General features: G+C 33.8%; 1 long non-coding RNA gene across 1 annotated transcript in view; it reads left to right on the top strand.

Moving 5' to 3' along the window:
* LOC116150928 (uncharacterized) overlaps nucleotides 1–21,694 on the top strand; it is a 74,841-nt gene that overhangs the window by 31,266 nt on the left and 21,881 nt on the right. The window contains exon 2 of the long non-coding RNA XR_004134766.2: nucleotides 12,995–13,064. This is a non-coding gene — a long non-coding RNA (uncharacterized LOC116150928). The remainder of the gene's footprint in view (nucleotides 1–12,994; nucleotides 13,065–21,694) is intronic.

Below are 21,694 nucleotides of genomic sequence, written 5' to 3'. Positions count from 1 at the left end.
AGGAAACCATAAACAAAACTAAAAGACAACCTACGGAATGGGAGAAAATATCTAGCCCTGTTTATTTCTTTACATGGATTTGAGTTAAAGTCATTTTTTAAAACAGACTTTTTTTTTTTTTTAGTGCAGTTAGGTTCATAGCAAAATTGAAAGGAGTGTACAGAGATTTCCCATATATCCCCCCTGCCACATGCATAGTTGCTTCCATTATCAACATTCCCCACCACAGTGGTACTTTTGTTATAACTGATGAACCTACACTGAAACATCTTCCAAAGTCCATAGTTTACATTAGGGTTCAGTCTTGCTGTTGTACACTCTGTGGGTTGGGACAAATGTATAATGGCAGTATATCTAAGATTAAAGTATTATACAGAATCGCTGCCCTAAAAATCCTCTATACTTTTAAATTTCTACCGTTTTATTTGAATCTTTCTTATAGTTTCTACCTATCTTCTAATATTACCTGTATGACCGTGTCTGTTGTCTATGTTTTAAATGCATTATCCTGGTGATTTTAAATTCTTAGTTACCACATCTCGTATCTGAGTCTGGTTTTGAAGATTGCATTTCTTGGACTGTTTTTCTCCCTTTGTTTTTGTATACATTATAATTTTTGTTGAAAGTCAGACACGTGGTATAAGATAGTAGATACTGAAGTAAATTATTTTTTATTCTTTGAGAAAAACACACCTTTCTTTTGTCTAGGCTATTAATATGTAATTTTATGTCAAAGTAGTGAGAATTGGGCTGGTTTTGAAGCTTGTTACTGTAGTTTCCCTCAGTGTACCAGAGACTTTGAACTATGTAGTGGTACTTTGTTTTCATGTTCCTGCTTGGCTTTGGGTTTCCCCCTTTGCACTCCTTCCCAGAGAGGATCTGTGTCCTTCAGTTTTCCACTGTGTATTACTCTAATTTTACTCCATGATGCTTGCTAGCATGTGGTTGGGAGTAGAATGGAGGGGTCCATTCTCTAATGTTCTGATTAAGACTAGCTTTTTTTTTTAATTGAAGTATATTTGATTTACAGTGTTGTATTAGTTTCTGGTATACAGCATAGTAATTCAGTTTTATTTATATATATTTATATTTTTATACACACACACACACACACATTCTTTTTCATATTCTTTTTTGTTACAAGCTACCACAAGCCATTGAATATAGTTCCCTGTGCTATACAGTAGTACCTTGTTGTTTATCTATTCTGTACATAGTAGTTTGTATCTGCCAATCCCAAACTCCCAATTTATCCCTCCCTCCCCTCTTCCCCCTGGTAACCATACGTTTTGTTTTCTGTATGAGTCAGTCTTAAGCTGGCACTGTGATTCTGGGTCTTAAGAGTATGGCCTTCACAAGTCTTCTTGCACCATCAGATTTAATGCTATTCCTCACTTGTATTCCTGTTCCTCCCCTAGGGCTAAAGCTTTACTCTTTTCTCCCCTTACCCAGATGTAGTTGGTTTCCACCACTGGGTTTCCCCACATTGTGCACTTAAGCTTTTTGTTTCTTAGGGGAGATAGGCCTGGTATTAATTTTGGTCCGCCCTGTATTCCTCTACCCAGTGTTTCAGGCCACAGGTTTTAGTGAGCTTCCTTTTAGATTAAGAACTTTTTTTTTTTTTTTTTTTTTTTTGGTGAGAGAGAGAGGAGAGATGCATCTGGGCAGGATTTCAACCATAGTTGCTGCTCCCCTCCCCCAGGGAGCACAAAGGGAATCTTTCTCTATGATCTTCCCGACGGCCACCTGTTGGTAAGGCTGCAGGCCAGGCCAGTACAATCTGACCCGTTTTTGAAACCTCATTCTCATGGTAGCCCACACTTGGCCTTTAGCAGTTTATTATAAGTTTTAGTTTAATATTCCTACCTGCTTTTATACAACTTTCTCTGACATTTGTTCCAGTAATCAATTGCTTAGATTCTGTCTTTCCCAGTAGGCACTTTGCTTTCTCTAAATTTCTTTATACTTTTTTTGCTGCAATGGCTTTACTTCTAAGGTAAAGAAAATCATTAATTTACAGTTGCCAAGCTTTTTTCTTCTCTCAAGGAATGTAGTGATCCTGTTTCTAGCTTTCTACATGTCTGAGCTTTGTCATCTTTGCTAATGTTGTTTCTGTTTTTTATTTTTTTTTCTTTTGTGTTATTTGAGCATTTTTTTTTTGTATTCCATTTTAATGTTCTTTTAAACTTTTTGGTTCCATCTCTTAAATTTGTTTTGTCATTGTTGTTCCCATAGGGATTACGATACACATACCTAGCCATCACCAAACAGTTTGTATAGATTTAATATTTTACCACTTGAGATAAAACACAGAACCCTTATGTTCATATAGATCTCTTTATCCTCCTCCATTGATTTTTTAAATAGTTGCCATGTGTTTTAGATTTATACATTTTGAAAGTCCCCCAGACCGTGTTATGATTTCTTTCATGGAGTCATACATAGTTTAAGAACTTAGGAGGAGAAAAATAGTTTTATATTCACTCAGTCATTTACCAGTTTTACTGTTCTTCCTTCATTCGTAAACATCCTACCTTCCTCTGGATACTGTTTACGTTCAGACTAAAGAACTCTCTATCATCTCATCTCAACTCTGCTTGAGATGAATTCTCTTCATTTTCCTGCATCTAAGAATGTGTTCATTCCACCTTCATTCCTGAAGGACATTTTCACTGGATAAAGAGGTATTAGATAATGAAACCACTGTCTAACCATTATCTTATTTCTTTTAGTACTTTAAATAAAGGTGTTTTTCTACCATCTATGTCCTCCATGCTTTCTATGAGAAATTTGCAGTTGTTTGAATCATTGTTTCCCCATATGAAATGTGTTGTTTTTTATAGCTGCTTTCAAACTTTTCTCTGTATTTTTGTTTTTTCAAAGTTTGACTGTAACATTTCTGGGTATGTTTTTCTTTTGGTTTATCTTGTTTAGGTTTGCTGTGGTGGTTGAATATATGAATTTATCTTTTATCAAATTTGGGAAGTTTTTGGCTGATATTCCTACAAACATTTTTTCTGCACAGTGTTTTTCTTATTCTGACATTCTGGAGACTTGTATACTAGACATTTTTGTATCGTCCCGTGGGTCCTGAGTCTCTGTTTTATTTCAACCTTTTTTGGTTGTTCTATTGCTCAGATTGGGTAATTTCTATTGATCTGTCTTCGAATTCAAATTCAGTGACTCTTTTTCCCTGTCTCCATTCTACTATTGAGGTTGCAAGTGAATTTTTTAATTGCAGATACTGTATTTTTTAGTTAAAAAATTTTAATTTGGTTCCTTTTAAATGTTATTGAGGTATTATATCATACCATAAAAATTATTCATTGTATGTGCACAATTCACTTATTTTTAGTAAATTTGTATAGCTTACAGATGTCACCACAATCCAGTTTTACATTTCACTATTTGCGAAAATTCCATCAAGCCTGTTTATAGTCAGTCCTCTTCCCATCCCCACTCCCAGGCTACGACTGATCTCTGTCTAAAAATTAACCTTTTCTGGGTATTTCATATAAATGAAAACATATAATAATTATATTGAGTTTGACGCCCTTTACTTACTAAAATCTTTTTGAGGTTTATCCTCGTGGTAGCATATGTCAGTATTTTATTCCTTTTTTTCAGAGCTGAATATTATTCAGTTCTATAGATACAATGTATTTTTGTTTCTCCATTTAGCACTTGACAGAAAGTTAAATTGTTTCCCCTTTTTGTTTTTCTTTTGGCTATAATAAATGCTGCTATGAATGTTGATGTACATGTTCTTGTATGTTTTTGTTTCTTTTGTGTAGATTTTTTGGAGTGGAATAGCTGGGTCATAAATATTTATTTAGCTATTAAAGGAACTGCCTGTTTTCCAAATTGGCTGTACTGTTTTACATTCCTACCTACGATATATGAGAGTTCACATTTCTCCACATCCTCTTCATCATTTGTTATTGCCTGTCTTTTTGATTATAGCCATTTTAGTTTGTGTGAAGTAGTATTTCATTGTGGTTTTATTTTGCATTTCCTTTGACTCTAGTGAGGTTGAGCATCTTTTCATTTGCTTATTGCTCATTCATATGTATTTGAAGGAATAACATTTAAATCTTTTCTCCATTTCTATTTTTTTTCTCATTGCATTGTTAGAGTTTTTATATAGAGAGAGTTTGGACACAAAGTTCTTTATCAAAAATATGATTTTCAAATATTTTCTCCCCCATGTGTCTTATCTTTTCATTTTCTATCTGAGGCACTAAAATTTTTAATTTTGATGAAGTCCAGTGTATCAGTTATTTTCTGTATCTTATCTTTTCATCAGTGTTGCACTGTCTTGATTGCTGTAAGTTTTAAAATCTGGTGATGAAAGACCTACTACTTTGTTGTTTTTCAAAATTGTTTTGGGTATTCTGCGGTTCTGCATCCTTTGCATTTAGGATCGACTTGGCCTGCTGGGATTTTGATACAGATTGCATTGACTTTATAGATTAGTTTGGTGAGCATTGTCTTCATAATAATATTGCATGATTCAAATCCATGAACATAAGTTTCCATAGATTTCTTTCCACTTATACATCTTCAGTTTCTCCAAGCAGTGTTTTTTATTTTTTTAATGTATAAATGTTTTTTGTTGTTGTTAAATTTATTCTTAAATGTTTTTTTCTTTTTGATACTATTCAGAATGGAAGTCTCTTATTTTCATTTTTGGATGGTTTATTGTAGTATAGAAATGTAGTTGATTTTGGGGTCTAACTCCTATATCTTGTTGTTTCCTAAACTTCTTTGTTAGTTGTGTAGTTTTATTATGGATTCTTTAGGACCTTTTACATATAGGATTATTTCACCTGCAAATAAGGACAATTTTACTTCTTCCTTTCTGATCTCCTTTTCTTTGCATTTGCCCCCTTATTTACTGCCTAGAACTCCAGTACAGTGTTGAATAGATGTAGTAGGAATGAGCATCCTTGTCTTACTCCCTTCAGGAGAAAGCATTCAGTCTTTTACCATTAAGCATGATAGTAGCTATAGGTTTTTGTTTTGTAAATTTTCTTTATTAGGTTAAATCAGTTTCTTTTCATTCTTAGTGTTTTGAGTTTTAAAGTCTTGAATGAGCTTGGAATTTAGTCAGGTGCTATTTTTGTGTTCATTGAGATGATGATGTGGTTTTTCTTTTTGAATTAAGTATATTGAACTACATTGATTTTTGAATTATGAAACAGGCCTGCATTTCAGGGACAAAGCTTATATTACTCTATATATTGTTAGATTTGCTAAAATTTTGTTAATTGTTGCATTTACTTTCATGAGGGAGGTTAGTTTGTAATTTTCTTATGTCATTGCAAAGTTTTAGTATCAGGGAAATTGTGGCCTAATTCATTAAAATGAGATGGAATGTAATACCTCTTCAGTTTTCTGGAATAATGTTTGTAGAATCCGTATTATTTCATCCTTATATGTTTAGTAGAATTCACAGTGAATTCATCTTGGCTTAATGTTTTATTTTGGGGAAGATTTTTAACCTTTAATGTAGTGTATTTAGTTGATATAGGAGTATTTAGGTTATATATATATTTTTTTGAGTGAGCTCTGATAATGTGCATCTTCTAAGGAATATGTCCATTTCATCTCAGTCATTGAGTTTATTGACATAAGGTTGTTCATAAAATTCACTTATCATTTGTTTTATATCGATATTATCTGGTAATGTTACCTTTTTCATTTGTGGTAATGCTGTCCTGCTTGCTTGCTTGCTTCCTTCCTTCCTTTCTTTCTTTCTTTTTTGGTGGGTTGAGGTAACTAGGTTTCTTTATTTATTTAAACAGAGGTACTAGGGGATTGAGCTCAGAACTTTGTACATGCTAAGTGCATATTCTACTACTGAGCCTGTACCCTTTCTGCTCTGTTTTCTGATCAGCCTGGCTAGAGGTATATCAATTTTATTAATCTTCTCAAAGATCTACATTTTGGTTTCATTGATTTTCTTTATTGTTTTATGTTATCAATTATCATTGATTTTTTAGTCTGATTTCTTTTCTGCTTACCTTTAGTTTTAATTTTCTCTTTTTCTAGTTTCTTAATGTCAGGTCACTGAGTTGAGACTTTTTCATATAGGGATTTTATGTATGCTATTTTTTCAGATGTAATTCTTTGGTGACATCCCACAAATTTTTGATACATTGTTTTACTTTTTATTATGTTCAAAACACTTTCTAATTTCCATGTTGACTTCTTTGATCCATGAGTGTGCTGTTTAGTTTGCATATATTTGGGGGATATTCCAGAGATCTTTCCATGATTTTTATCTATTTTAATTCTCTTGTAGTCAAAGAACATTCTTTAGGGGAAGAGGGTATAGCTCAGTGGTAAAGCACATGCTTAATTAGCACACACAAGGTAATGGGTTTGATCTCCAGTACCTCCATTAAATAATTATTAATAATAAGAGTAAGAATAACAATAAAAATAAACCTAATTACCCCCCAAAAAACAAAGAACCTATTTTATATAATTAGAATTCTTTTAAGTTTACTTAAAATTGTTTTATGGCTTTGATTATGATCTATCTTAATAAACATTCAGTGTGTGCTTAAAAAGAATGTATGTTCTGCTGTTGGCTGAAGTGTTATATAAACAACAGCCAGGTCAGGTTAATTGACTGAGTTGTTCAGCCTTCTCTGTCTTTACTGATTTTCTGTTTACTCTTTAAAATCAACTAGGGAGAGAAATATATTGAAATCTTTCAGTGTAATTGCAATTAGTCTGTTTCTCCTTGAAGTTCTATTAATTTTTCCTTAATTTATTTTTGAGGCCTTGCATATATTTTCGACATTGTTATATCTTTCTTAACCCTTTTGTCATTATAAGTGACCTTCATCTATGGTAATATTCTTTGGTCAGATACCTGCTTTCTCTGGCCAGAAGACCCTTGGTCTCTAGCAAATTAAGCCATGGAGAAAAAGAAAAAACTTAGAGAAAACTGAGACTATGATCCAAATGATCGTTGATGTTAAACTCGTTCGGAGCAGGTTAAGAGTTGCATGAAGTAAGAGAGTTGATGAAAATGTGAGGGCTTTAAATTTTTTAATATCTCTGAAAATTTACTTTTTTTTCACTTATGAAAATTACAACCTCCAACTAAAGCAGAAGTTTTGATCCCTTTTTAAAGATAAATTTAAGTACATCAAGTTTTAAAATAAAAACTTTTATGGTAAAATACACCACAAACAGAATTTGAAAGAAAACTAATTTGCATTGCACACAGAAGGTAAAGGGTTTCTATCTTTGCTATTTTAAGGAGTAAGTAAGAAAAATAGTAGATAAATGGATAAAAGATATGAATAGATAATTCCATGGAAATGCCTACCCAAATCAATAATAAGCATAGAAAAGCTACTGAAGGAAATGCAAATTACATTATTAGTGCAGTGTCCTTTTTTATCTGCTAGATTGGTATAATAAATAGTTTACTAGTATTGGCAGTGATGGGTTAAGGGTACTTTTATATGTTGGTTGTGGAACTGTGAATTGTCACTTTCTTTTTTGGATATGTAGAACCTCTCCCACAGGAAGCCCTGCTCCAAGCTCCTCTACTTTCTGGAGACCACGTTTCTTGGCTAGAGGTCACAGCAGTGGCTTTTGAGTTCTGTCTTTGTTTCTGGTACCTGAGGAATTTCTTTTCTTTGATCTTTCTTATGTGTTTTTTAATCAATGTGTTCTCTTTTATCTAGCATTTCTACTTTGAGTTGGGTGAGGGGAGGTTTCCCATAGCAGTCTAAGTAGTGATTGGAATTCATCTAAAATTTGTCACCATATCACTCAAAAAAGAAAAGTTGTCTTTCAAGTATTAAGGAATCAGGCAGAAACAGTCAAGTATAAAATGGAATTAGCACTCATGGAATTAGCACCTGTGAATCTTTCTTGGAAAAGTTATTTAACAGTGAAATATAATCAACCAAGAGGTAAATAAAAATGAAGAACACAGTGATGAAATAAAAATTCGTATTTTAAGGCAAGTCAAGGAAAATTTAAACCTAAAATTTTTCTTTGCCCTTTGGCCTCCTCTTCCCTCTGCTGTAAAATGTGTATCTGCATTATGCATCGACCAAACCTCCCCATCAGCAGAAATACCTGCTCAACCGTAAAGAGCAACATTCTCCTAGCACCAAGACAACTCCTTAAAAGATAACATTCCTTCTTAATCTTGTAAGAGGTCACAATGACCCACCACTTTGTACTTGCAGATCTGGGCTATGCAAACTATCTATGTCATTTAATGTATAACCCTCTGTCTCAAAAACCTATCTAACTCTGCTTTGATCTTTAACAGACAGAACAGTCCTTAGAGCTTCCTGAGAGGCTTTTCCCCAGTTATAATCCTCAATTTGGCTTGAATAAAATTTTTCATTTCTTTCATAGAATGACTGTTGATTAATTTTTGTCAACAGCAGTTATAGAGTTAACTGTGATAACAGGCCTAGTGGTAAACATCAAATGCATAGTTAAGTGTTGAACTAGAGGAAAATCTAAGGGAGTTAAGGTCACACAACAAAATATGTTGTAAGCCCTGACAGTAGAAATACACAAACCACAGAAATGTGTAGCTTTGTGAGGAGTTGTAGAAGTAATTATCCTCATTCTTCTAATTTCATTCTTCATTGTATGGTATCAGTACTTTAAAATTAACATGTGGTAAAAATATATATGTTTTACATTCTAATGATTTTCCATCCAAAAAACTTTAGGATGTTATTTTGATAGTTATATTTTTTTGTGAAATAACATCTGAACTTTAGCAGTTCCTTCACAGTCATTTTTCTTTCTTTTCTCTTTAAATCAAGTAAAATAAAATTGAACCATTTAAAATAAAAGTTCATATAATCCCATTTCAAAACATTGAGGTATAGTTCACATATATTAAAATGCATTGTTGGGAAGGAAGAAATTTTCCTCTATGCTTATAGGTTCTTCTGGCTGGTCTAAGAATTAAATTGACATGATTTACAGAAGACTACCAGGAGAAAATCAAGCAAAAGTTTAATTACATGTATACATGGGACAGACCCAGGAAGATTGAGTAACTCACCAAAATAGCTGAAGCTTCTCTTTAAATACCATCTTTATATAAAGACAAAAGATGATGTTGGGGGTAGTGGTTTGGGACTTCAGAGGGGAGGAAGGCAATTCACATGGAGATGGAAAAGCAAGTGTTCGGTATGTGAATGCAGAGACAACCTGACACTGAGAGGACTCTGATTACTAGGCCCTGCGAAGTTTCCTCCCACCACAGCTAGCCCGTATTATTTGCAGATATCTCTGGTGGTAGGAACAGGCCCTTTGTCTAAATTCTTTAGGTAATTTAAAGGGTGGTATAGATAAAGTCTTCCGAGTCTTCTGTTATTTAAAAACAATCAGCCTATATTAATCCTCATGCCAAAGAGACACATTTAGGGTGGCAAATTTTGTACCCCTAAAGCATCATAGGTGTTCCATTTCTATCACCCATGAAAGTTTCCTTGTGTTCCTTTCCAATCAGGTCACCTCTCCCTAGCAGCCACTTTGTGATATAATCCTGGATTAATGAAATTACTTGTAACTATGTTTTTAATCCACCTTTTTTTTTTTTTTAATTTTTTCAGGGTACTTTTTCTTCCAGTTTTGTTGAAATATAATGGACATGCAGCACTGTATAAGTTTTGGTATACAGCATAATGATTAGACTTACATATATACATCTTGAAATTATTACTGCATGAGTTTAATGAATATCCATATTTCATATAGATGCAAAATTAAATAGAAAAAAAATTTTGTGATGAGAACTCTTAGGATTTACTCTCTTAACAACTTCCATATATAACAGCAGTGTTAACTATATTTATCATGTTGTATATTATATCGTAGTACTTATTTATCTTATAACTGGAAGTTGTACCTTTTGACTGCCTTCATCTAATTTCCCTTCCCCCATCCTCACCTCTGATAACCATAAATCTTATCTTTTTCTATGAGTTAGTTTTTGAAGTATAATTGACCTACAACACGATGTTAGTTCCTGTTACACAACATACTGATTCTGTATTTCTATATCTTTCAAAATGATCACCACAGTAAGTCTACTTATCATCTGTCACCATACAAAGATATTATATAATTATTAACTGTATTTCCCACACTGTATATTTCATAGCTGTGACTCATTTATTTTGCATCTAGAAGTTTGCACCTCTTAATCTCCCTCACCTATTTCTCTCTTTCCACTCCCTCCCTTCTGGCAAACATTTATTCTCTATATTTATGTTTTTATGTTATGTTTATTCATTTGTTTTATTTTTCAGATTTCACTTAGCATAATACCTTCTAGGTCAAGATTTCATTCTTTTTTATGGTTAAGTAATATTCCAATGTATGGTTAAGTAATATTCCATTGTATATATACATTCCACATCTTCTTTATCCATGCATCCATTGGAGGGTCCGGGGTGCCCCAAACCTGGTGTCAGTTGGCTGGTGAATGGGCTGAATCCCAAAGCAGCTGGCTGAGGGGCCCACTGTGTCTCAGAGCTGTTACTGGTCTGCTGGTAGGCACAGTGAGGGTTGGGGTTTCTGGCTGCAGAGCCTTGGGGAATCCTGGAGCTGTGATGGACAGGGCTGGGGCCCAAGGGGTCCTAGAGCTGGTGCTGGTCTCCAGGTGGGTGTGCTAGGTCTTTACAGTGGTGGCTGCAGGGCTGCGGTAGTTCTGGGACTGGTGTCTGTCCATTGGTGGGTGGAGTCAGGGCCTAGGTTATTCTGGGGTTCGTTTCAGCCTGCTGGTGGGCGGAGCTGGGTCATGATGTCTCAGGCTACAGGGCCTTGGGGGTCCCAGAGTTGGTGTCTGTCCACTAGTAGACAGATAGGGTCTCAATGGCTGACTGTAGGGCTCCAGGGGTCCCTGGGCTAGTGCCAGTGCACTGGTGGGTGGCCTGTGTCTGGAGGTGGCTGGGTGTTCAGGGGGTCCTAAGGTAGCTGGTCTGCTGGTGGATGGGCCTGTGTTCCTACCCTGTTAGCTGCTTGGCCTAAAGCATCCCAGTACTGATGCCCACGGGTTGGTGGGTGGGGCTGATCCCATTCCTAATAAGCAAGAGGGAGGATTCCATAATGGTGCTTGCCAGCACCAGTGTCCTTTTGGTAAAATGAGGTTCCCAAAATGATTGCTGCTAGCATCTGTGTCCCTAGTGTGAGTTCCAGTTGCCTCCTGCCTCTCCCAAAGTCTCTCCAAGATCAGCAGGAGGATCTGATCCAGGCTTCTTTCAAATTACTGCTTCTTACCAGGGTCTCAGATTGTGAGAGATTTGGGGTACACTCCTTAAGAGTGGAATCTCTATTTTCTACCCTCTGGTTCTCCTGAAAGTAAGCCCCTCTGATCTTCAAAGCCAAATATTTCTAGGGGCTCATCCTTCCAGTGCAGGACCCCAGGGCTGGGGAGCCTAATATAGGGCTTGGACCCCTCACTTCTTGGGGAGAACCTTTGCAATTATAATTATTCTCCTATTTGTGGTTCGCCCCCTTCTTCTCCCCCTTGTGTATGGGTCTTTACTGTATAGGCATCTCTTCCCCTCCTACCCATCCCATTGTGGTTTCTTCTTTATATCTTTAGTTGTAGATCTTTTCTGCTAGTCTTCAGATCTTTCTTATCCATAGTTGCTGTGTAAATAGTTGTAATTTTGGTGTGCCTGTGAGAGGAGGTGAGCTCAGAGTCTTCCTTCTCTACCATTTTGGCCACTCCTCTCACATTTTTCTATCTAAATTATATGCAGAGAGAGGTCCAAAGATGTTCATTAAATGTTAAACTTGCTTTTTAATGATGTTTTAAATAATTTATTGCTTATTAACTTGTACTTTTTTGTACTGCTTGATTTTTAAAAGTTAGCCTTATTCTTTTTTTTTTTTAGAAAATATTATTATGTCTTTAAAAAAGGAAAGGAAAAGTGCCTTTGTTCTCAAAAAATATAAGCTAGAAAAAGATCAAGCTTTTATTTATTAAATAGTTTTATTAGTAAGGAAGAAAAGTCTAAATAGCAGTAACCTGAGCTCCACCTTAGGAAGCTTGAAGAAAAAAAGCAAAGTAAACTCATAATAAGTAAAAGTAAGGAAGTAAGAAAGAGTAGAAATCAATGATTAGAAAACAGGCAGATACTAGAGAAACATAAAGCCAAAATATTATTCTTTGGGAAGATCTAGAACAATGGTAAACTCCTTGCTTCAGTGATTAACAAAATGACAATGTGATGTTATAATAATAAATATATTGACTGCTGTGGGAACAGAACACAGAGAAGGGCCCTTTCTGATGAGATTGGATGCATTCAGAGTATGGTCGTAGACAGGACTTTTTTCTGAATGGAATTTTCAAAGGTGATTTTAAAGAGATGATCACATTTGTATTTGGCTTTCAAGAATTACAGTCATCCTTAGCTATAACTGTGGGAGGTTGGTTCCAGGACCCACTGCAGATACCAAAATCCACAGATATTCAAGTCCTATATTTGTTCTGCCATAGCTGCTATTCCTCATCTGTAGATTCAACCAACCATGGATCATGTAGGACTATATGTGTTCATTTTAAAAAGTCTGTGTGTAAGTGGACTCATGTTGTTCAGGGGTCAACTATAGTATAATTTTTTTCTCATACAGGTTGGGGAAAAGGATATTCTAAGTAGAGCAAAAGTAAGAGCAAAAGCATGTTTCTTTTTTGCAAGTTTATGGCATATTTAGAATGATATATTGTTTGTTATTGGCAACATAAGGATTATGTGAGGTGGAGAGCAATAGGTGATGAGACAGAAAAATAGTTTGGGGCTAGAATGTACAGAACTCTTTCTTGGTAACTTGCACTTTATTCTCTTGAAAATAGTAGGCCATCTAAAGTTTTCAGATGAAATATTTCAAACAGAAAATACTGGGAGTGACAGACTGAGCCTTATTACCACTACCCTGTTTTAACAAATTTTAAACTTTACCCTGTTTGTTTCAGATTTTTAAAAACATTAAACAGCATAGGTACAGTTGAAGCCCCCTTTGTATCTCTTCGTCACATGCCACAAGTAAGTCCTATTTTGAAGTTGTATATCATTACCATGTGTTTTTTAAAATACTTTTACTGCTTAGTTATATATTAATGGTTTTTCCATGCTATTAAACTTTTTTAAAGTTCTGTAATGGTTTATTTATTCCACAACTTGGTTTCTTCACTAATCATTATTTTTGCAGCATAGGATATTCAGCAACTATGGAGTGGTGTCACCATAGTAGTTAGTTATAATTTCTTTTCTGGTTGATGCTATACTAGTTGTATCTTACCCTTGGATTTATCTGTATTGATAAATTCATTTCAATTACTGAATCATATTCCATTTAGTGAAAACACAATGGATTTAGTATCCTGTTGATGGACTTTAGGTTGTTTCCAGTTACTTATTATTAAATACAGTGCTGCAGTGAAATCTTCAGAGGACTTCTTGTGCACATATGAGAATTTCTTTAGTGTTTTTATTAAAGTGAAATTGTTACATGTCAAGTGAAATATGTGTTACTCTCCAGAGTGATTGTTTCAATTTACACTCTTAACTGAAGATTGTGAGTATATTGGTTTCTCAGTAACATTTGCTTTCTTCTTTATCCCTTTTCCTTGCTGCTTATACTTTTCAGCACTTTGTTATTGTTTAAGAAATTTGCCAATATGATGGATGTGAAATGATGTGCTTCAGTTTGCCTTTCACTAACTTTTTTTTGAAATACAGTCAGTTACAATGTGTAAATTTCTAGTGTATAGAAGAATGTCCCAGTCATGCATATACATACATATATTTGATTTCATATTCTAAAAGTTATTACAAAATATTGAACATAGTTCCCTGTGCTATATAGAAGAAACTTTTTTAAAAAATCTATTTTTATTTGTAGTGGCTAACGTTTGTAAATCTCAAACTCCAAGATTTCTCCCCACCCCCTTTCCCTGGTAACCATAAGATTGTTTACTATGTCTGTGAGTCTATTTCTGTTTTGTAGATGAGTTCATAGTATTTTTTCTTTTCTTTTTAGATTCCACATATGTGTAATATCGTATGGTATTTTTCTTTCTCTTTCTGGCTTGCTTCACTTAGAATATCTCTATGTCCATCCATGTTGCTGCAAATGGCATTGTTTTGTTCTTTTTTATGGCTGAGTAGTATTCCATTGTATGAACATACCACAATTTCTTTATCCAGTCATCTGTTGATGGACATTCAGGTTGCTTCCTTGTCTTGGCTATTGTATATATAGGGCTGCAATGAACATTGGGGTGCGTGTATCTTTTTGATTTAAGGATCCCTCTGGATATATACCCAGAAGTAGGATTGCTGGATCATATGGTAATTTGATTTTTAGTTTTTTGAGGAATCTCCATATTATTTTCCATAATGGCTGCACGAAACTACATTCCCACCAGCAGTGTAGAAAGGTTCCCCTTTCTCCACACCTTCTCCAGCATTTATTGTTCAGGGACTTTTGAATGATGGCCATTCTGACTGGTATGAGGTGAAAACTCATTGTAGTTTTGATTTGCATTTCTCTGATAATTAGTGATATTGAGCATTTTTTCATATGCCTATTGGCCATTTGTATGTCTTCATTGGAGAATTGCTTGTTTAAGTCTTTTGCCCATTTTTGGTTTGGGTCGTTTGTTTTTTTGTTATTAAGTTGTATGAGCTGTTTATATATTCTGGAAATTAAGCCTTTGTCAGTCACATCATTTGCAAATATTTTCTCCCATTCTGTAGGTTGTCTTTTTGTTTTGCGTATGGTTTCCTTTGCCGTGCAAAAGCTTATAAGTTTAATTAGGTCCCATTTGTTTATATTTGCTCTTATTTCTATTGTCTGGGTAAAGTGGCCTAGGAGAACATTGCTGAGATTTAGGTCAGATAATGTTTTGCCTATGTTTTCTTCTAAGAAGTTTATCATGTCTTATCTTATTTTTAAGTCTTTAAGCCATTTTGAGTTTATTTTTGTGTATGGAGGTCTTTCACTAACTGTTGGTGATGTTGAGGATCGTTTCATAGGCATATTAACGATTCTAGTTTCCTTTTCTAAAGTTTCTGTTCACATCATTTACTGTTATCTATTGAATTGTTTTATCTTTTGATTTTGTTAATTGATTTGTGACAGTATTTTTTTTTTTAACATTCTGGATTCCAATTTATGTTAGAGTTATTTTTTAATGTTTTAGGTATCATGCCTCTTTTTAAAACTTTTCATTTGAAAAAAATTTAAACTTATAAAAATTCTTTTATCAAGATTTATCTGTTGTTTACATTTTTTGCTATTTGTTTTATCTTCTGTACTCCTCCCTCTCCACTCTGTATAAATAGTTTTTTTTTTTTTTTCTGGACCATTTGGCCCTTTACCCCTACATACTTAAGTGGATACCTCCTAAGAATAGGGATTTTTTTTTTAAATTACCATAGTACATTTGTCAAACTCATTTGTCTAAACTATCCTTTATATTTCATAACAATGTTCTTTATAGCATTTTCACCCCATCTAGTCTTGGATCCAGCCTAGATACAAATATTACACTTAGTTATGTCTTTTTAGCCTTATTAATCTGCAGCATTTCTGTGGCCTTGCAAAACTGTAGTCCAATATGGTAACCAGAATATTCAATTGTTACAGTGTAGATACACAATGATTCCATCACAATGTAGTGAGACATTTTGGGATTACGAAAATATTTTATATGCTATCAAATTGTCCCCCTGGATTTAGCCTTTTTCCTTGCCCATTCTTTACCATGATTGTTTTGCAAGTCTAGACTTACCAGTCAGTCCTCAGCATAATACTGTAAGCACAAGACCTGCCTCTGATTTATTTATTATTATGAGAGAGTCAAATTCTTAGCTTTTTTTCAGTGGTTTATAAGTCATCATGTTTTAAAATTATTTTTTTGTACTCAAAATGTTCTAGATATAGCCAGTGGGAGCCCCTTAAAACTTTCTTATGTACTTGTGATATGTCCACAACATTTATTTGAAAGTTTCCTTACTTTTGTCATGAGAAGACTCATCTTGTACCTATCCTGCCTCATTCTGTAATTATCTGTTTTTTTCTAGGAACCTTGGTTCCTTTTAGTGGAGGAATAGTATTTACAAACCAAGATCTGGGCACTTGGTTGCTCATTGCTCCTGAGGTCTTTTCTTTTTGGCCTTTTCTAGTGTACACAGCTAGGAAGTACGTGTGTATATATACACAGCTACACAAATATATATACACACAGAAACATATAGAGATTTTATTTTTGTGTGGGTCATACTGTACCTTCAGTTCCAATCCATCCCTACAGTGTTCTTTCTTGCTTTCCCCATCTGTAATTGTCTCTCCTATGCACAGTGAGAAAACTAGGTCCAAATAGCATCAAAGATAATCTTATAATATATTAATATATCAATCTTATAATACATGTAAAGTATTTTGAAAATTGCTTCACCCCAAAACCAATAAAGAAACCTACTAAAAATAGTTAAGGGTTGTCTCCATTTTATTTGCTCTTCAGCCCCTGATACCTACCTGCATCCAACAAGACGGAGGGTATACTGTCAAATACTGTGTTTATAAGATACTTGAATCCGTCCTTTCTCCCTCCCTTATTCCCTCCCTTCCTCCCTTCATTCTTTCCTTACACTTTCCTTGCCTGTTTCCCTGCCCCTTCCTCTTCCTTTTTCCTATCCTATTTTCCTTTCTGTCCTTTTCATATGGTTATGGTATAAACTCAAAATGTAACTAGATTCATTTGTTTAGTTTTAGTTTTCCTTCCTTCACAATCTTATTGATATAATTTTATTTTTTGAATATTTAGGATAGTAATGTGCTTTAGTAAATCAGAAGTGTACAAAAATATACACTCAGAGAAGTATCACTCCTGTATCCATTCTACCTCATTTGCCTCCCTGTCCCTTATGAATAACCAAGTTCATTGGTTTTTGGTTTATTTTTCTGACATAGATATACATTTTTGTATTTTCTCTTCTTACACAATAGGTAGTGTGATATATATGTTCTTCAACATATTGCATTTTGATTTTTCCTTTTAATACTGTTTCTTGGAAGCCACTCCATACAGTTCATAATATTCCTTTATTATTTTTTGCACATATGAAGAATCTGTAGTGATGTTCCTTATTTAATTTCTGACAGTAGAAATTTGTGGGTTTTTTAATCTAGTTTATCAGTTTTGAGATTTTTTGTTATATTTATTTTCTGTATTATTATTATATTTTTTATTTCAGTGGTTTCTGCTCTTATCTTTATAATTTCCTATACTTGCTTTGAGTTTAACTTATCTACCTTTTCTACTTTCATAAGGTGGAAGTTTAGATCAGGTGTAGGCAAAATTTTTGTTAAATGGCAACATAATATTTTAACTTTATGGACTGTATGATCTCTAACAATTGCTCAGTCCTTCCATTGTGGAAAAAGTCAGCCATAGATAACTCTTAAGTGAATGGATGTGGCTGTGTTTTGATAAAACATAACTTACAAAGATGACACAGGCCTAGGGGCTGTAGGTCATTGACCCCACCCACCCAACTTAGATCATTGATTTGAGACTTTCCTTCTTTTCTAATGTAGGCATTTAAAGTCATAAACTTGTCTATTTAGCTGCATCCCACAGATTTTAAAAATATTTTTATTGTTCAGTACAAAATGACATTTAATCTTGTAATTTTTTTCATTGAGTCAGTGATTATTTAAAAGAATGTTTAATTTGCAGATAGTTGGGTTTTTTTCTCATCTTATAGGTTTTGCTTAATTATATTATGGTTAAAAACATATTCTTTACTATCTTAATTTTTTATTTAGACTTCAACTGTGTTATGGTTCAGAATATTGTCCATCTTGGTAAACCTACCTTGTACAATTGAAAATAATGTACATTATGTTATTTTTGGTGTGGTGTCTAAGAATATCAATTGACTCTAGGTGATTGGTAATGTTCATATCTTTTATACTTGTATGCATTCCTAAATTTCTTTTTTTAGGTCTATCAGTTGCTGAAAGAGTAGTTTAAAATTATCAACCATGAGTGTGGAATTGCCTGTTTTTTCCTTTAATTTTGTCAGTCTTCAGCTCATGTATTCTGATACTCTTGTTATTGGATGCAGACACATGTATGATTATTGTGTCTTGTTAAATCAACCCTATTATCAGCATGTGTCCTTCCTGATTTCTAGTATTAAGTTTTGTTTAAAAATCTGTTTTATTTGCTATTAATAATACAATTATTTTAGTCTCCTTATGCTTATTGTTTCATCGTGATATCATTTTTCCCACCCATTTACTTTCAGGCTGTTTGTGTTTTATTTGTAAAGTTCGTCTCTTATAGTTCGTATTTATTTTTCCTTTGTATTTCAATCTATTCTTAACAGTCTCTGCCTTTTAAGTGGAGCATTTATTTCACTAACATTTAATATAATTATTGATATACCTCAGCTGGGGTCTGCCATTTTATTTTTAGCTTTCTATTTGTTTTGTCTATTATTAATTTCTTTGTTTCTCCTTTCTTGCTTTTCTGGGAGCAGTTGAATATTTTTAGAAATCCATTTTAGTTTTCCCATTTACTATTTAGCTTATTTTTCAACATTATTTCTATAGTAATTTTTCTATGGATTACAGTGTTCATTATTGACTTCAGAAGGACCAAAAAAATGTAACACATCCTCTAGAGAACAAATTCCAACCATAAGGTGAACCAAATATTGTAAACTATCATTTGATAATTTTAAAGTGGGCATTTTAACTATTCTCAGTGAAGTAAAACAACATATTTTCAATACATGAAAATATCAGCAGAAAAAAGGGAACTCTCAACAAGGAGTTCTTAAGTCTTGAAGAGGAAACAAATGGAAATTCTGAGAGAAGCAATATAATTTCTGAAGTGAAAAGTTCATTGAAAGGATTTAACTTTTGCATGATGTATAGGCATAACAGAGGAAAGAGTAAGTGAATTTGAAGCCAGATCAATAGAAATTATCCTAGGTGAAGAAAAGAATAAAAAACAAATGGGAAAAACAACAGAGCCAGAGAGCCCTGTTAGATCACATCAATCAAACATATGTACAATTGGGATATCAGAAGAGATGAGAGAGAGAGAAATGGGGAAAAACTTTTCTTTTTTAAAGTAATGCCTGAAAATTTCTCAAACTCGATTAAATGTAAAAATTTGCAGATAGTGACTGTTACATATGAAGCATGATAAAGGCAAAGAAGCCCACCTTAGGCACATCATAATTACAGTGTTTGAAGCCAAACAAAAAGTGTAAATCTTTAACAACAGGAAAATGACATATACATGGGCACAATAATTCTGTTGCTTTCTGACTTCTCATCAGAAACCATTTCATTCAAAACTGCATGGAATAACACCTTTAAATTGTGAGGGGGGAAAAAAGGAAACAAACCTGTCAACCCTGAATGTATATCCAGTGAAAATATTCAAAAATGAAGACGGAATAAAGACATTTTCAGTAAAAGAAAACTTAGACTATTTGTTCCTAGTGGATCTATATTACACCACATGATAAAGAAAGTTCTAAGACAGAAGTAAATGAAACTTCATAGAACTTATATCCTTAGAATGAAGAGCATTAAACTGATAAATATCTAGGTAAATGCAAGGACTTTTTTTGCCTTTTCTCTCTTAATAGCTTTATAAAACAAATGCCTTATTAAAGATTAAAATTATAACATTGTCTTTTGAGGTCTATGTATTATATATAAAAACAGTAACATAAAGGATAGAGGACTATAAGCTTATAAGACTGTAAGACATTATGAAGCAATACATTGTTAACTGCAAATGGACTGTGATGTAGAAGGCTTTTACATATAGTTGCATCTGTTTCTGGACTTTTCTATTCTCCATTGACCTGTCTATTCAGGGCTAGTACCACACTCCTAATTATATAGGCTTTTAGTATATTATAATAATTTGTCAGGCTAGTCCATTCATGGGGCTTTTTCTTTTTTCAGTGTTTTCCTAGAAATTTATGTGGGTTTATTTTTCCATTTGAATGTCTGAATCAATTTATGTACCTCTGTAAAACTCACTGGGAGTTTGGGGGGATTCTATTAAATTTATAAATTTACAAAATTATGTTTGTAAAATTTATAAACCTATAAATGATGTCTTGAAGATCTTGGGACATCCTAATCCAAGAATAGGAGATGTCTTTTTATTCATTTAAGGTTCTTTTTAAATTTTAAATGTATTTATGGTTATCTTCATATATATTTTAAACATTTTTTTATTCTGCTTATTTATAATATTTTATCTTTTTATTGCTATTATTTTTGGAGTTTTATTATTATGTCCTCTAAGATGGGTCAGAAAGCCTTTTCCTATAAGGACCAGATAGAACATATTTTATGCTTTTTGAGTCCCAGTCTCTGTCACACTACTTAACTCTGCTGCTATAGCCCCAAAATCATCTTAGTAAATAAATGAATGAATATGACTGTTTTCCAATACAATTTTATTTATAGAAACAGGCACCAGGACTTCTCTTTCAGACAGTGTGATATAGACACATTTCTCCTTGTTCCTCCCCTCTTAAGTACACTGTAATCCCAGGAAAATCTTAAAAGGAAACCTAAGGAAAACTCTGAAAAGTGGAAGGAGGAGCTCTGTCGATGTGTTGGTATAGTATGTGAGGAGAAGAGCAGCATTTGTAATCCTGTGATTAAATCTCAGTCTCTTGGAGAGCCTATGTCTCTTGCCTGTGACCTTCCCAAGTGATTCTTGCTTTTTTCCCACTTTAGGTGAGATAGGAAGCTTAGAAAGGACTGGATTTGGGTACTTAACCTTCCTCTTGTCAAAGGCTCAAGGAAACTGGAGTTGGGTATTTTCTTCCATGTCAAAGTCTGTAGGGAAGTGAGGTTGGGTACTTCCCTTCCCTAAGATCTGTTGGACTGTGATAAAATGGTTTTCCTTGAGAGCATGTCTTTTTTTAAGGAGAACAGAATGCTCCGGGTATATTTCAGAATGGTCCAGTTCAGAACTGAAAGAGTTCAGAAAAATCTATTTGGAAGTCAATCATATAACTAAAGAAAAAAACATATCCTCTCAATAGGTATAAAAAGATATGCATTTGACATAATTTAAAACCTATTCATTATAAAAAATGCTTAGCAAATTCGGAATAGAGGGCAACCTCATTAATGTGATAAATGGAATCTCATAAATACTGATAATAACATCAATATTGATCATTAAAGACTGAATAATTTCCCCTTCTATGAACAGGAATCAGGCAAGTATGTTAGATTTTACCATTACTATTCAACTTTGCACTGGAAGTCCTAGCCAATGCCACAAGGCAAGAAAAAACAGTGAACGGCATGTATTTCAATATTCTAGCCATGAATATTTGGAAAGTGAAATTTAATTAACTACCATTTACATTAGCCCCCCCCCCCCCAGAAAACCCTATGAAATATAGGCAACTCTTGCTTTGCAGAGTATTGTGGGACTGTAAAAATATCTCCTAGCTGAAACCAGCATTAAGTAATGGAAAAATTACAGTTGTTCCATTGCCTAAAAAGTTTCTTTGTCAAAATACTAAAAATTCTTACTGTCAGTTACAAATGTGTAGGAAATTGAAAGCATATTGAAAGAATGGTTAAGGTGGTATTTATTTAT

Source organism: Camelus dromedarius, chromosome X (genome assembly GCF_036321535.1).
Source record: "Camelus dromedarius isolate mCamDro1 chromosome X, mCamDro1.pat, whole genome shotgun sequence".
Taxonomy (NCBI): domain Eukaryota; kingdom Metazoa; phylum Chordata; class Mammalia; order Artiodactyla; family Camelidae; genus Camelus; species Camelus dromedarius.
The sequence above is the reverse complement of the archived record's forward strand: the minus strand, read 5'-3'. Positions and strand labels throughout refer to the sequence as shown.